This window comes from Salminus brasiliensis, chromosome 7, assembly GCF_030463535.1.
Source record: "Salminus brasiliensis chromosome 7, fSalBra1.hap2, whole genome shotgun sequence".
In the NCBI taxonomy this organism is placed as follows: domain Eukaryota; kingdom Metazoa; phylum Chordata; class Actinopteri; order Characiformes; family Bryconidae; genus Salminus; species Salminus brasiliensis.
Genome location: NC_132884.1, coordinates 7,272,750 through 7,286,761, shown reverse-complemented (window position 1 = coordinate 7,286,761; position 14,012 = coordinate 7,272,750).

Sequence of the window (14,012 nt, the reverse complement as noted above, 5' to 3'; positions counted from 1 at the left end):
CTAGCGTTTACTTGCTCTAATGATTAGCTGCTTTTACAGTGGATCCAAACGTTTACTGAATAACCGTGTATCGTGGTCTTTTATATTTTACATAAACTTAAATATTGATCTGTTGCTCATATATTAAAGTTACATTTATTTAGATTAATTGAATATTATTTAATCCCATTTTCCCAACCTGAAAATGTAACAGGAGAATAATCACATTCAAACTTCAAGCAATTTTCTGCTAATGGATTCTTTGTTTGTGTTTTCTCATTTCCTAAAAGTTCCCTCACAGCACAGTCTGAAGCAACGCTTGCATTCATTAAAAGTTTCCAATATTTCAAATTACCAACAATTCATAGGTCACTAGAAAATAATTGAGGTCTGAAACTAAATCTAAATGTACAATCTAGCCTCTGAAAGCACATTTCATGGTCTGGGAAAGCTATTTGAGGAGGCAATTTTCTCAGAAACAAGCTAAAGCCGTGATGGCATTTACCTTACAGGGAAATCCCGAGCTGTGTCCCCAACAGAATGGGTTTGAGTGTTTTCCGGCTCTGGAGGATTACTTGGTGTTTAGTCTGCAGCTCTCTTCAGTCAACAGTTTGCTGTTTTCTGAGAGCATTGCAAACATTATAGCATGAGCATAGCATTTCATTATACCATGGCAAAAGCACCATCAAACATCCTACACAAACAGAAGAGGTGGAACTGCATCCGCCTTAAAACTCACTTAACTCACTTGGGTTGTATTTTTAACATGATCTTGAGTGTAAGAAAGGTGCTATATAAATTATATTGATGACTATTATTATTATTATTATTATTATTATTATTGTCTCTCCAAGTCTTATTACACACTAAGGTGTATTACTCAGTAACTACAGGGACGTCTGTACAAACAGGTGGGGCTATTCCTTGGTAATAGAAGCTTTTAATAACACTTTCATCCCACCGGCGGTCCATAGGCTGTTTAGGGGGTTTCAGTAAATATCAAATACACTATTATTGTTCACATGGTACTTAATATGTTTCGAATGGAGAAAGTAGACATCTCACAAATCAGTGAAAGGAGATATTGATCATGATGAGGAAATTTTAGACAGGGGGTGCTGCCTTGCGCAATTGTTTGTTTGCCAAAGACAAAGACAAAGACACAGGCAGAAAGATGTGAAAGCACCCTGACAGCATACATTACTGTATATGCTATTTTCTTAATTAGTTTCCAATATGTTCAATTCAGCAAACAGAAATTGTGATCTAAGGATCCGGGCGCATGCGTTCACTTTGCAAATCAACAAAGCATCATTTGAACAAGGTGTCCAAACTTTTGCATACGCCTGCGGCTTAAAAACAGGCAATTACATTGACTGTTTTTTAAGCAAACTGTCATTTAGAGTCATTAAAAAGTGAGATGGTGTTGTGTGAGTCACCGAGCGGCGTCCTTGGGGGGTGTGGAGGATGAGAGAAGCACTAAGCCTGGTCCATTCTCCTGTATCCTCTCTGGGGGAGGAGTGGAATTATTCACAACACAGCTCATTAAAAAGTTTATCCAGAGCCTATCAATCATCCAGTTGTTGGAACCCCCCCCTCAAACACCTGACCGCCTCCCTCAGTTGAGAATAGAATATGCAAAACATCCGTCCATCCGCCTCACTTTTGTTTGCTTATGCTAGACGACTGGCAAGCTACAGTCAGCTCCCAGTACTTTAACGGCCTGTAGATCATTATGAGGAGGCCCATTTACAGCAGGCTGCATTCTAGGTGTGCAATAAGAGAAGATGAGGGGTTGTGTGAGGCAGATGAGGGAGTGTGTGATCCTTTGTGTTTAACCATTGCGAGGAATCTCCAGCTGTAGGCTCGGTCCCAGCATGGTGCTATTAGTCACTAGATGGAGACAAATGTGCGCTACTTCCCAAACACTACAGTAGACCTGGGCACATGAGCACAGCACTCAGAACGTCTGAGCAGCAGACGCCATTCTGGATTATGCATGGCATCTTTTTAGAGGTTGAACATGTATTTACTGTGTTCTAATGAGTAAGAGTGTTGTATTTGTGTGTACACACACACAAGTAGGTGTGTTCCAGACACATTTTCAAAATGTAGGCCAAAAACGGTTCCTAGTTAATTACTGTATAAAATCCATATCCCACTCATATATTCCTGGTATGTAGGGGACGCATAATTTGCTATTCTGGGGACACACAGGCGTCTATTGTGGTTGGGGGTTGTCATGGCTGAGGGGTAGGGCTTTAGGTAGGGCTATGTTGTAGGGCCATGGTAATGTGCGTGTGTGTGAAAGTGGGATGAAAAGTGTGTGAAACCATGCATCTATGTTAATTAACATAATACATTAACATTAATTATCACTTTAAAACCCCTTAACTGTTTCACTAGATACTGTTCAGTCTTTCTGGTGTGTCCAACAGGCTATAACTGGCTATAACCTTCAGAATATTTAGTTCACATGGTTTAATTTACGCAGCCTGTGGCCCACTGGCGGTTATTACAAACCTCTATTACCAAACAATAGCCCCTCAAGTCCCTGTAGTTACTGAGTAATATACCTTAATGTGTATAAAAAGTCTTGCTTAAGGGGTTAATCAAAACAGCAACAGATTTTTTTTCTAAAATTGTGAGAAGGCATGCCTTAAACAGATGCTGTTTAAGATGCAACGTATGGTCGCCCTATAGCTGCGCTCCAAAACCTAGGCTGCAGCAGAGGTAGGGCAGGTCCTTAGTAGGACTGTCCAAAGAAAGCTTCTTCTTAAAGGCTGCGTGGTGACGTCACTGGAAAGGTCCCTCCCTTCAATTTTGGCATGAAATGTGTGTGCTATTTCCTTTCTTCATTTCTTTTTCCAATTCCCCCGTATGTGTGAAGAGAACTGTTGGTAACCGAGGGCCGGGAAGGATACATCGGTTGTGTCCTCCTAATCACAGTGAATGTAGGGCAGAGAAATGTACAGTCAAGCTGGAAAGTCTGCACACCCCTTTCACCATCTCCCTTTCCTCTTGGCATATCTTTGCAAGCTCCGTCAGGTTGGATGGGGAGCGTCTGTACACAGCCAATTTCAGCTCCTTCCACAGATATTCAATTGGATTCAGGTCTGGGCTCTGGCTGGGCCACTCAAGGACTTCCTCAGACTTTGAAGCTACTCCACTGTTCTCTTGGCTGTGTGCTTCGAGTCGTTGTCATGTTGGAGGGTAAACCTTCGCTCCAGTCTGAGGTCTATGGGAAGTACTATGGAGCAAGTTTTCTTCATGGATCTCAGTGTATTTAGCTGCATTCATCTTTCACTCTATCAGGACCAGTCGCCCACGGCCCGCTGCTGAAAAACATCCCCACATCATTAGGCTGCCACTGCCATGCTTCACTGTAGGGATGGCATTAGCCAATTGATGTGCCTGTTTTCCTTTAGACGTGAGGCTTGATATTCAGGCCAAAAAGTTACATATTGGTTTCATCAGAGCAGAGAATCTTGTTTCTCATGATTTGAGAATACTCTAAGTGCCTCCAAGTGGGCTGTTGTGTGTCTTTTACTAAGGAGTGGCTTCCGTCTGGCAGCTTTATCATAAAGGCGTGATTTGTCGATTGTTGCCTGGATGGTTGATCTTCTGAAAGGTTCCTATATGTCCACAAGGATCTGTTGGAGCTTTATTGGACTCCAATAAAGTTGTAGAAAGATCTCAGGCAGTATCAGTGAAAACAAAATGCACATCAGCTCACTTTTGGGTTTCATCTCAAATGATCTATCAATCTATTGTAGAAGAAACCTGGAGGAGGTGAAAGGGGTATGCAGACTTTCCGGCTTGACTGTAGCCTACCTTGACAGCTTAGCAGCCTAGGCTTTGGAACGCAGCTGATGTAATATATGTATTAATATGCAAAGTCAGGTCCACTAAAACTATAAGGCAGACAGCTGCACAGCTTTCTTAGTTAAAGATGCTGTGTATGATTCTGGTGAATGACTACTGATATTTCAGTAGCTCCTTCAGTGCTCTCTTCAGTGCTCTTCAGCTCTTCATGCATACGCATTGCCAAGGTAACAACACTGGGCTTGCAGACCAAAAGACTGCAAAACCTTTTACAAATGATGTACAATCAAATACTATGACATAACACTAGAGGGAGTGATTTCATGGTAAGTAATTAGCTTTAGCTATGTTACCTATAGCAAACTCTAGCTGCAATTGCTGCTGCTAAGCAAACCTAACTACGATTGAGAAAGACGGAGGGGGTGGTGAACTAGACCTCTTATAAAAGCATGCTATTGTCCTATCTTACACTCAGCAGAGATCATCATGATCGCCTATTTTACAAAAGTATTGGGACACCTGCTCATTCATTACAAAATATCCTGCTTATGTTGGAGTAATTGTCCCTACTGCCCAGGAAAGGTTTCTACTAAATAGGTTCATGTTTGTCTGCTCCAGACAGTGTGTAAATATTTTCCATTGACAGGTTTGATAGGTAAGCTCTTATTTTTGGAAATTTGCTTATTGACCCACCTTTAGCTTAGAGTCATCAAGACATGGGTCAAAGATATTAGGTGGGGCACTTCCTATCTTTTTCAGCAGGAGCACAATGACCAAGCTGTTGTGTGATTTACCATTTCTTGTTTGAATTCCCTCTCCAAATTACCCTGTTTATTTATTTCCATAATGCTTATGATTCTATAGAATATCAAAAAAAAGAAAATCTAATTCTCATTGGATGTCTCCTTCTTGCATGTAAGCATGTAATCAGTGGAAAATGAGATATAGGGCTAATAAATTTCCAGTAGTCGTGAGACTGGTTGCAAGCCGTTGCTCTTTCTCTCTCTCAATTTAATGAAATATTAAATTAAATTCTCTCCACACACTTTACGTCTGACAGGCTACAGTCCTGGCCTGCTGGAGGTCAGCTATTAGAAGAGCTGAAGTGCTCCTCCAAAGGGCTTCACATGCTCGGTGACCTCTATAATGAAAATGTTCTCTATCATTTCAGGTTCCCCACATCCCCGCAGTGCCTTCTTATTAGCCATACTCCTTCATTTTCAGTGCTGTTCTACAGTATAATAGAATAGACCTTTACATTGCCATCCTTTGAAATAATGGTGGTGAGATTAGAGATGTATATGTGACAGATTCATTTCACACATGGTGTAGGTACAGTGGGGTCAGCCGACTGCAACCAGAAGTGTAACTCTCTACAAAGGACCTTTACAGCTAGGGTTGCAGACAAAATTATTAGAGTCAGAGTCAAAACAATGACTTTGTAGTAGTCAAGTTCAAGCCATAACCAACGTTTGCAGCAATTGAGTTTGAGGCATGAGTCCAGGTTAAAACCGAGATTTTATAGTAGTTAAGTCTAAGACTTTGTAGTAATCAAGTTCCAAATATGACCAAGGGCCCTATCTAACACCTTGCGCAAGGCACAATGTGATGCTCATTGCTAGCTTACAACCCTGCCAACAGTTGATTTTCATGCTTATCACCTGCGCCATTTAAATAGCAACAGTGCTTGTGAATATATCTACACCGATGGGCATGGTGGTCTCGAAATGAGGTGTGTTCAGGTCAATTTCTGGCAGATTGCTATCATGTAAGGGAAAACACAGGAGCTTCACTCACTAAAAACAACCTAGGCAGTCAGACGTTCATTGCTATCTTGGAAGTGAATTGCAGCAGTGCACAAAGCCACAGTGCAAACTTTTACATCCACATTAAACAGAAACAAAATAAAATAACATTATTCTAGAGGCTAGACACTACTCCACTACAGCAAGCCTTCCCAGACTGAGTGCGATGCCCCAGTGAAATAGCAGTCCTCCAAAGTCAGACCACACCTGGAAATTGCAGGTAACACGCTGATTGGTTAATTGCATGTTACACCCAAAACACACCCATGATTAATTGAGAGAATTAGAACATGTCTTTTGCGTGTCATTATGATAGCAAAGATAGCAAATGCAGATACGCATCGCTTGGGTGGTGGATAAAGGCCCGGGCACTTCAGCGTATTGCATAATATCTCTCTCCCTATGCAATCATGAAGCATCTGGTGCTAAGCTGGTGCTATGGGGGCCCCAAAATAAAAATCAGCTTAGGGCCCCATCTGCTTGGGCAGGCCCTGGACCCGGTGCTTTCTTTCAAGCGTGTTTTGATCAAAAAGAGGCAGTGGATGGCTTCACATGAATCAGGCTTTATCCTCCTAGTGTCGGGAGCATTGCTAGCGCTAGGGGGTGTTGACCTAATGAACGAACTAATAGAATAAGCTGTTGATACGAAAAACTGTCTAGGGTGACAGGGGTAAATTCTACCAGGAGACTCTAATGCTACGTCTTTTAATATCCTGACCGATCACCAGCTTCTACCTGCCTTCAAAAGAACTTTCACACCTACTCTGTAGCTTTCAGAAACCAGTGTCTCGTTCTTCCCCTCATACTCCCCATCCAGTTTGGTCCTGCCCAGTTGCTCAGGGGATTGGCCCTGCCTCTGCCATGCAAGAATGGCAGAATCTGCGATGGTCCAGATGTTACAAGACCTGGGCAGACAACAACAACAAAAAAAAATTCTCTAATACATTCTCCAACACATACTTTTAAAACTCATTCCCTTTTAATTAACTAATCTTTGGTGTAAATTGAGCTTTAATGTATAGCCTTCTTAATTTCTTTTTCCAGCAATGACCTGAAATTAAATCTCTTCTTTCAAATGAATTCAAATGAGCACACCCAGTGTGACTGATCTCCGCTAACCCACTCTTGCTCTGTTCCTCTAATTCACAGTAAACCCATATTAACAGCTTTAGAATGAACAGTTCTCCCCTTTCTCTTTTGTACCCACTGAATTTCAGGACTGCAAAAAGACCTCTATAAAAGAGTTCACCATCTTCTCTCTGAAGACTTCATTCCATTCAACTGGAGCAAGCTAATTTCTTTCTGGGTATCTGAAAGCACAGTCACTCTTACTGCACTATTTAGGTGGTAGAACTATAGAACTCTGAAAGTGAGCCATTAGCCTTTCCCGTAACGCAGGAACTTCATGCGTGAAACCAGATCAGGAACGGTGCAGCTTGACCTCATTCCTGCTTCATGTGATTTCGCCTGGATATTTGCCCCAGTCTAGAGGTGGAATGTAAGAAATTACTCATAAATCATTTCAGAACGTTCTTTTAAAAAGTTCTAGAGGTTACCATAATGACACTGCACTTCATCAGCAGTAAAGCTGACCAAGCTCTAAATACAAGTGATAAACTCTGCCAAGTTCCTTGTTACCTAAATTTACCACTGGGATGTATTACCATTGAGAACATTCTCTCAGACCACTGGAACGCAGTAGATCAAGCAACAGTTCATCATTCGTGAATCCACCAGCTGACTCCACTTTCAATACAGTTCAGGGTACATGAAGCCTGCCCCCAGTGAAATGCCAGGCCCTATCAATGAGCAATCAACAACAGTGAACAATGCCACTGGTCTATCACAGATAATACCTTTTAAAGTTTACCTACCAGTTATCCAATGATCATTTGAAGTTGGTGATGGGACAGTTTTCCAAAAAGGATGGTCTGAATTCATACTTCAGAGCAGAGGAGGGCAGTGAGGGCCAGAGTCCAGCACAGTTTGCTGATTTCCCAGACCTACTCAACTCGGCAGTTACCAGGTGAGTTGGATCAAGTGTGCTTGAGCAGGAAAAGCACAAACCTGTGCAGTAACCTGGCCCTCCAGGAACAGACTTGCCTACTCCTGCTTTACAGATACACCATAAAACATGGTTCAATTCAACCCTCAGCAGTTCAGCACTTAGAGCACTGCGCTATTGACAGGGTCGTGGGTTTGATACATGGGCTTGGCAAGCTGTCACTGTTGGACCCTTAAGTAAGGCCCTTAACCCTTCCAAGCAGTTTATCTAGCTCCAATAAATACATTGTATTTATTAGTTAATGCTTCATTTTAAGTGTTTAATTGACACCAATCAACCATAACTTTAAACCATCTGCCTAATATTGTGTCAGCTCCACCTGTGCCCCCTAAACAACTCTGACCTTTGGAGGCATGGAATCCACAAGACCTCTGAAGATCTTGTCCTGTGGTATCTTGCACCACCAAGACATTAGCAGCAGATCCTTTAAATATTGTTGAGAGTAAGTTGTGAGAGTAAGTCCATACATCACATCAATGAGCCTTGGGTGTCCATGATACTGTTGCTGGTTCCGCAGGGCCTGCCTGATGTTTTAGAGATGCTCTGACCCAGTTGTTTAGACATCGCAATCAAAAAGTGACTGGTGGACCATACTGGCAAACCAGTCATCCAGTGTGGTAATGTTGGTCAACCAGCTTGGTTATACTGGTCATGCTAGTTGACAAGCTTAGTCATTCTGCTTAACTAGTTTGGTTAGACTGGACATGATGGTACAGCAGCTAAACCATTAAACTCAAACAAAAGATTAACCTAAGCAGGTCAAAGCTAAGCTAAATTGGCCAATCAGCCTAACCAGCTTGACCAGCCTGAGCTAACAAGGCTGTTTTTCAACCTTGTCTTAGACAGAAGCAAAAGAGCAAATGAACAAGGAGTCAGTGGAAGAGATAGTTAAGACACTGCTGCCATTGATTTTCTTTTTTTATCTCCCTTCAGTGTTGTGGAAGTGGCTTGATTTCCTGCTCATGTGGTGAATAAAGGTGATCCCTTGCAGAGAAGCTATACACCTCTTCCACTGTGCTGAAAAGCAGGCAGGAAGTCAGAGCCCTCTAAATATTTCCCTTCCTCTCCTCCTGGCTGTCAGTCAAGAATCCCCAACAAAGTCTGAAACACCTCTCACGCTTATCTTTCTGAAGTTTATTCTTAGCTTTCCAAAGGAGAAAGACTTTTAGGTCGGAGGTTTATGACTGAATCTGCATATGAGTCATCCTCCACTAGGAGATTCACTGGAGTGAAAGGCAGGTTTGAATGCTGGATGATGAGCCTAATGAATTTCTGGCTTCATGCTTCTGGTCCTGGTCAACGAAGGCCTTGAATAAAGACCTTCTCACGTTCAAATCTGACGTACAGCCATTTGTCATAGACTTGAAAAATAACCTTTCAATGAGGTTAAAAATAAAGATGCCATAAAAATGCTTTCGGAGCGACTCAATAGCAGTACAACTTTTGGTTCGGTTCCCTCTCAAGTGCCATTCAATTGGGTCCCAAAATGGTTCCTCTATGGCATCGCTTCAAAGAATCGAACCCCCTTTAGCACTTTTATTTTTAAGAGCGCTGGGTACAAAAGCTCAAATTCACAGGAGTAGGGTCTATTACACACACCATCAACCAGCTACATGTATTGTACGAATGTGAATTCAAACTAATTTTGACAAAAGTATTGGGACTCCTGCTCATTTATTCCAGAGAACACAATTCCACTGCTCCACAGCTCAACGCTGTGGGGGGGCTTTATACCCCTCTAGCCCATGCCTGGCATTAGGCATGGTCCAATAGGTTCATGTTTATCTGCTCCAGAGAGTCCTATTGGCAGTAATTCTCCACAGGGAGCTTGTCATATTTGTCAGTCAGTTATCCATCGCTTCAGTAGCATATTTTTGTATTAATCTATGTTCCTCCAGGGTCATCAGGCATCGATCCTTATGTATATTAGGCAGCAAGTAAACAATCAGTTTTTAAAGGTGATGTGTTGGACAAGCAGAAGAATCTGAGCCACTTTGACAAGATCCAAACTGTGACAGCTGGGTCAGAACATCTCCAGAACATCAGGCAGGTCTTGTGGGGTGTTCCCAGTATGCAGTGGCCAGTACCTACCAAAAGTGGTTAATGAAAAGACAACTGGTGATCCAGCACCTAAGGCTCATTGATGCGATCCTTGAAGGTCCCCCCACCTCACAGGAGTGCACCTCTAAACGATGCATTTTGGTGTTTTTCAGGAGTGTTTTATTATATTTCTGCTTAGTGTTTTCTGTTTAAACTTTGCTGAATGCTTTACTTTACAACCAAGTTTAGTGTAATACAAAAATTCAATATGTCTAAATGTGTTCCCTGGGGCTTTAAAATGCATCCAAAAACTGTGCAGGCCACAAACTCTCATGCTGTGGCAGCCAATAAAATCACCAGATTGAAAATGACCTAACAGCATTTTACTAATATTCTATATAATATATTTTCTCCCTGACTGTTCAGGATGTTGAAATGTTGATTTCAGTACTCAAGCTGCTACACCTCATTTCTCTATACATACTCATTCCCCTTCATTCCCTTTTCAGTCAGTTACCGTCACACTTTCAAGCAAATCAGCTTTCATGCTGCTCTGTCTTTGGCATTGACGTCAGCGATAAGCCTAAAAATAAATCACATCGTTTTGGCTCCACCTGCACATGTGGTGGAAGGATACTCTAAGCGCTGATTTAGTCTGCTGCAGGCTCCCATTCGCTCCAGCTCTGTGTGGTCTTTAAATCAAACATGTGGAGTGTGTGGAGGTGCACCAGACTGTTTGATCTGAGCACACATTCTTCTTACATCTTCTTCAAGCCAAGTCTCTGTGTGCATTCAGGTGTGTGTGAGAAAGATAAAGCGTATGTAATTTCTTATATAGATTAAATGAACAGACATATTCTTATTATTATTATTACTATCATTATTATTGCAAACACTGATCAGCCATAATATTAGCATAATATTAGCAGGTGAGGTGAAAAACATGAATCTTCTGCATCTACAGCAACATCTGGCCAGGCGTGGATATATTAGGCAGTAAGTAAACAGGCAGTTCTTGAAGGTGATGATGGTGTTAAAAGCTAAGTCTAAGAATCTGACCACTTTCAGTTGCTGCATCCTCTCTGGGCAGTGTGTGTTTGACTCTGTGCACACACCTGTGAATGTGATGTGTGCTCCCATGTCTATCCATGTCTAAGGTGTTTTTGTGAAATAAGTGTGTGTTAGAAAATCTCTCTCCATATGGCAGGTGTGTATGTGTGTCTCCGTACTGCTTGCAGAAAGTGTGCGGGCTCTGCTTCGCCGTGGGACACGCAGCAGTTGGCGTCAATTTCAAACACTGCAAATCAATAAAGCATGTCAAATCCCAGAAAACAGTGAGTCAACATCAGCAATCCATCAAACAGCGGCACATCGTTCAAACCACTATCAGAGGAGACTTTAAAGAGGAGCCACTGAAGGAAAATGATGATAGACAGAACAGAGAGATGGATAAAGAGCACAACAGGTGTGTCTGATTAATGGTGTGTGTGTGTGTGTGTGGGGGGGGGGGGTTGTGTATGAATTAAAGTTTTTGCACTCCAAAAATAAAACATCATTTGCCTCACAAATGCTCACCCTCAGGCTGTATCTGAGGGCTCTGTGACAGGCGCTGATGCTCGCTGAAAAGATCTTTTTTTCATGAAAAGCAGTGAGACCATCATAATAGAAGCTCAGGAGATGTGTAGAGTCTCAGGCTTGATAAGGTGCACAGCTGCATGCATAATGCAGTGCTCCATACACTCGCAACAATACCGTTTAGATTGAACTGATTGAAAAAAGCTACTTTGTTCAAAACCATAAAACCATCCGTGTGTGTATGTGTGTATGTTCAATGCACGGATGGCAGAGGTCAAACACACACGGTGAGTACAAGTGTGAGGGTAAAGGGTCTTTCTCAAGGGCCCAACAGTGGCAGCGTGCCGAGCAGGAGTATCAAACTCACAACCCTGTAATCGATAAACTGCTCTCACCACTGAGAATGTTAAAACTACAATAAATAGACTATAAAGGTTACACAGCTGTCCCACTTCCAGGCAAATGCTAGGCTGTTGCTACTTGGTCGGTTGCAATGGGTTGCTATAGTACTCCATGGTGGCTCTGGTGTTGCTAAGTGGTTGCTATGGTGTTGCTAGGTGGTTACTACAGTATTGCTTGGGGTTCACAATGGTGTTGTTATGTAGTTGCTATGGTATCCTTGTGGGTTGCTATAGTATCCTAGGTTGTTGCTATGGTGGTTGATAGATGCATGCTATACTGTTGCTAGGCAGTTGCTATGATATTGCTTTGTGGTTGCTAGGCAGTTGCCATAGTATCCCAGGTGGTTGCGATAGTTTTGCCCAATGGTTGCTATGGGATCACAGGCGGTTGCTATAGTATACTAGGTTGTTGCTATATGGATGCTCCATCCAATACTTTTGGAATGAGTTGGGGAGTTGAGGTGGGGTTGTGATCATCCAACATCCTGACTTCACTAACACTCTTATAGCTGATTGCAATCAAATCCTCACAGCAGTGCTCCAAAATTTAGTAGAAAGCCTGGCCAGGACAGTAGAGACAGTTACTCCAACAAAAGCATGATGAACTCTTTTTAATGCCCTTGATTTTGGAAGAAAGAATGAATGAGCAAATGTCCCAATACTTTTGTCTATATAGTGTATAAAGTCTCCCCCAACCTTGACCCTGTCTTCACTATGCTTTACCAATATGCATTCTCCACAATTGGGCCTTATTTGGACATATGAGATAACATTTGATTGAGAATACAGCATGAGATTACAGCAGCTAGCTGTAAGCGTCCATTCAGGTCTGTTGGAATTGCCTGAGTGAGCTCTCGCGCCTTCTGTCACATGACCTCCCGGTCAACTATAACTCAATGTAGATTCAGTGTCATTGCTGTTGGAACTGGCAACTTATACTGATATACTTATACTTATACTGAATGATGTATCAAAATCATCTCGCTGTCTGATGTGAACTGATCACCAATCACGAAGCAGAAAAAGGTTGAAAATGAAAAGAACTTTAGATGTTAAACATGGTGGAGGATCTGTTATGCTTTGGGGTTGTGTGGCAAGCATGGCAACTAGTGGTACAGGAGATATCGCACTGAACATTGAATTGGAGGTTCTCTTTAATGTTCATTTATGGGTTTGTGAACTCAGAAGAGTGCAAAGGCATTTTGGATGGAAACCTACAGAAGTATTCCAAGCAGATTCCTCCAACGCTAATGATCTGAACCCACCCAGCCGCCGTTTAAAAGAATGCCAAAAAGACAAAAACCTGCAGTCCTGGCCTGTTCACAATTGATGCTAACCAGTGTTTTTCTGTTGTTATATGGTGTTTTACAGGCAAGACATTACTGCTGAGATAAACATTTCTTTTTATGAATAAAGCATAACCCGACATGTATAATTGCTTCATGCTGGCTATACTTAATTGGACGCTGCAAATGAGCAAAACACGTGGCTCACCTTTGCTTGTTTCAATTTTGTTAGTGCCATCAACAAATCAACAAACAAAATGTCAAAAAGCGAAGACAGCACAAATGCTGTAATTTGGGTGTGTGGGCCTGTGGGTATAGGGTCGGGAATTGCGCGCCTACTCCACCGTAGATAATGAAACGGTGAATATTCATGCTGTGGAGATAATGAGGTAAAGTGGGAATTGCATCTCCAAATGCACCTCAGACTGTCATCAGACAGATTCTGCAACCAGAAAGAAACATGCTCCAAGCACTCACACACTTAGCACAGCTCCGCACACCTACTGAGCTGAGAGATTTGACCCCAAAGCCCTTTGATGACTCAGAGATTGTGCTCGCAGGATACTCCTGACCAGCAGGGAGGGAAAATGAGTTGCTGGGGGTGGATCCCCAGGTACTAAATGCCTTTGAACTACCTGCTACCTGCTGCTCTGTGTGCATAAATAGCAGTCGGCTTATTAGGTTTGAACACATGCAAAAGTGTGCTGAATAATGTTGGTAAAGGCTGTACGTTTCTGAGTTGTTTAGAAAGGAATCGAATTAACCCAGTTTTCCCTTTACCTAAATGTAATCAGGGTGGGGGTGTTTAACACAGAGAGCAAGCACACCTAGATGAACCAGTCTGCTAAATGTGCCTGAAAACAGTCATACCCAGAGAGAGGAAGGCATCCAACAAGCACTGCTATCTAAAATTAGGCACCCACTAGCCCTACATGATTCCCATGGATGTGCTGCACTGGTTGAACAGACGTTATCTGCTTAGCTAGCTTCTAGCTAGTTTTGTGAACAGATCACTGAAGACCAGAACACTGATCAA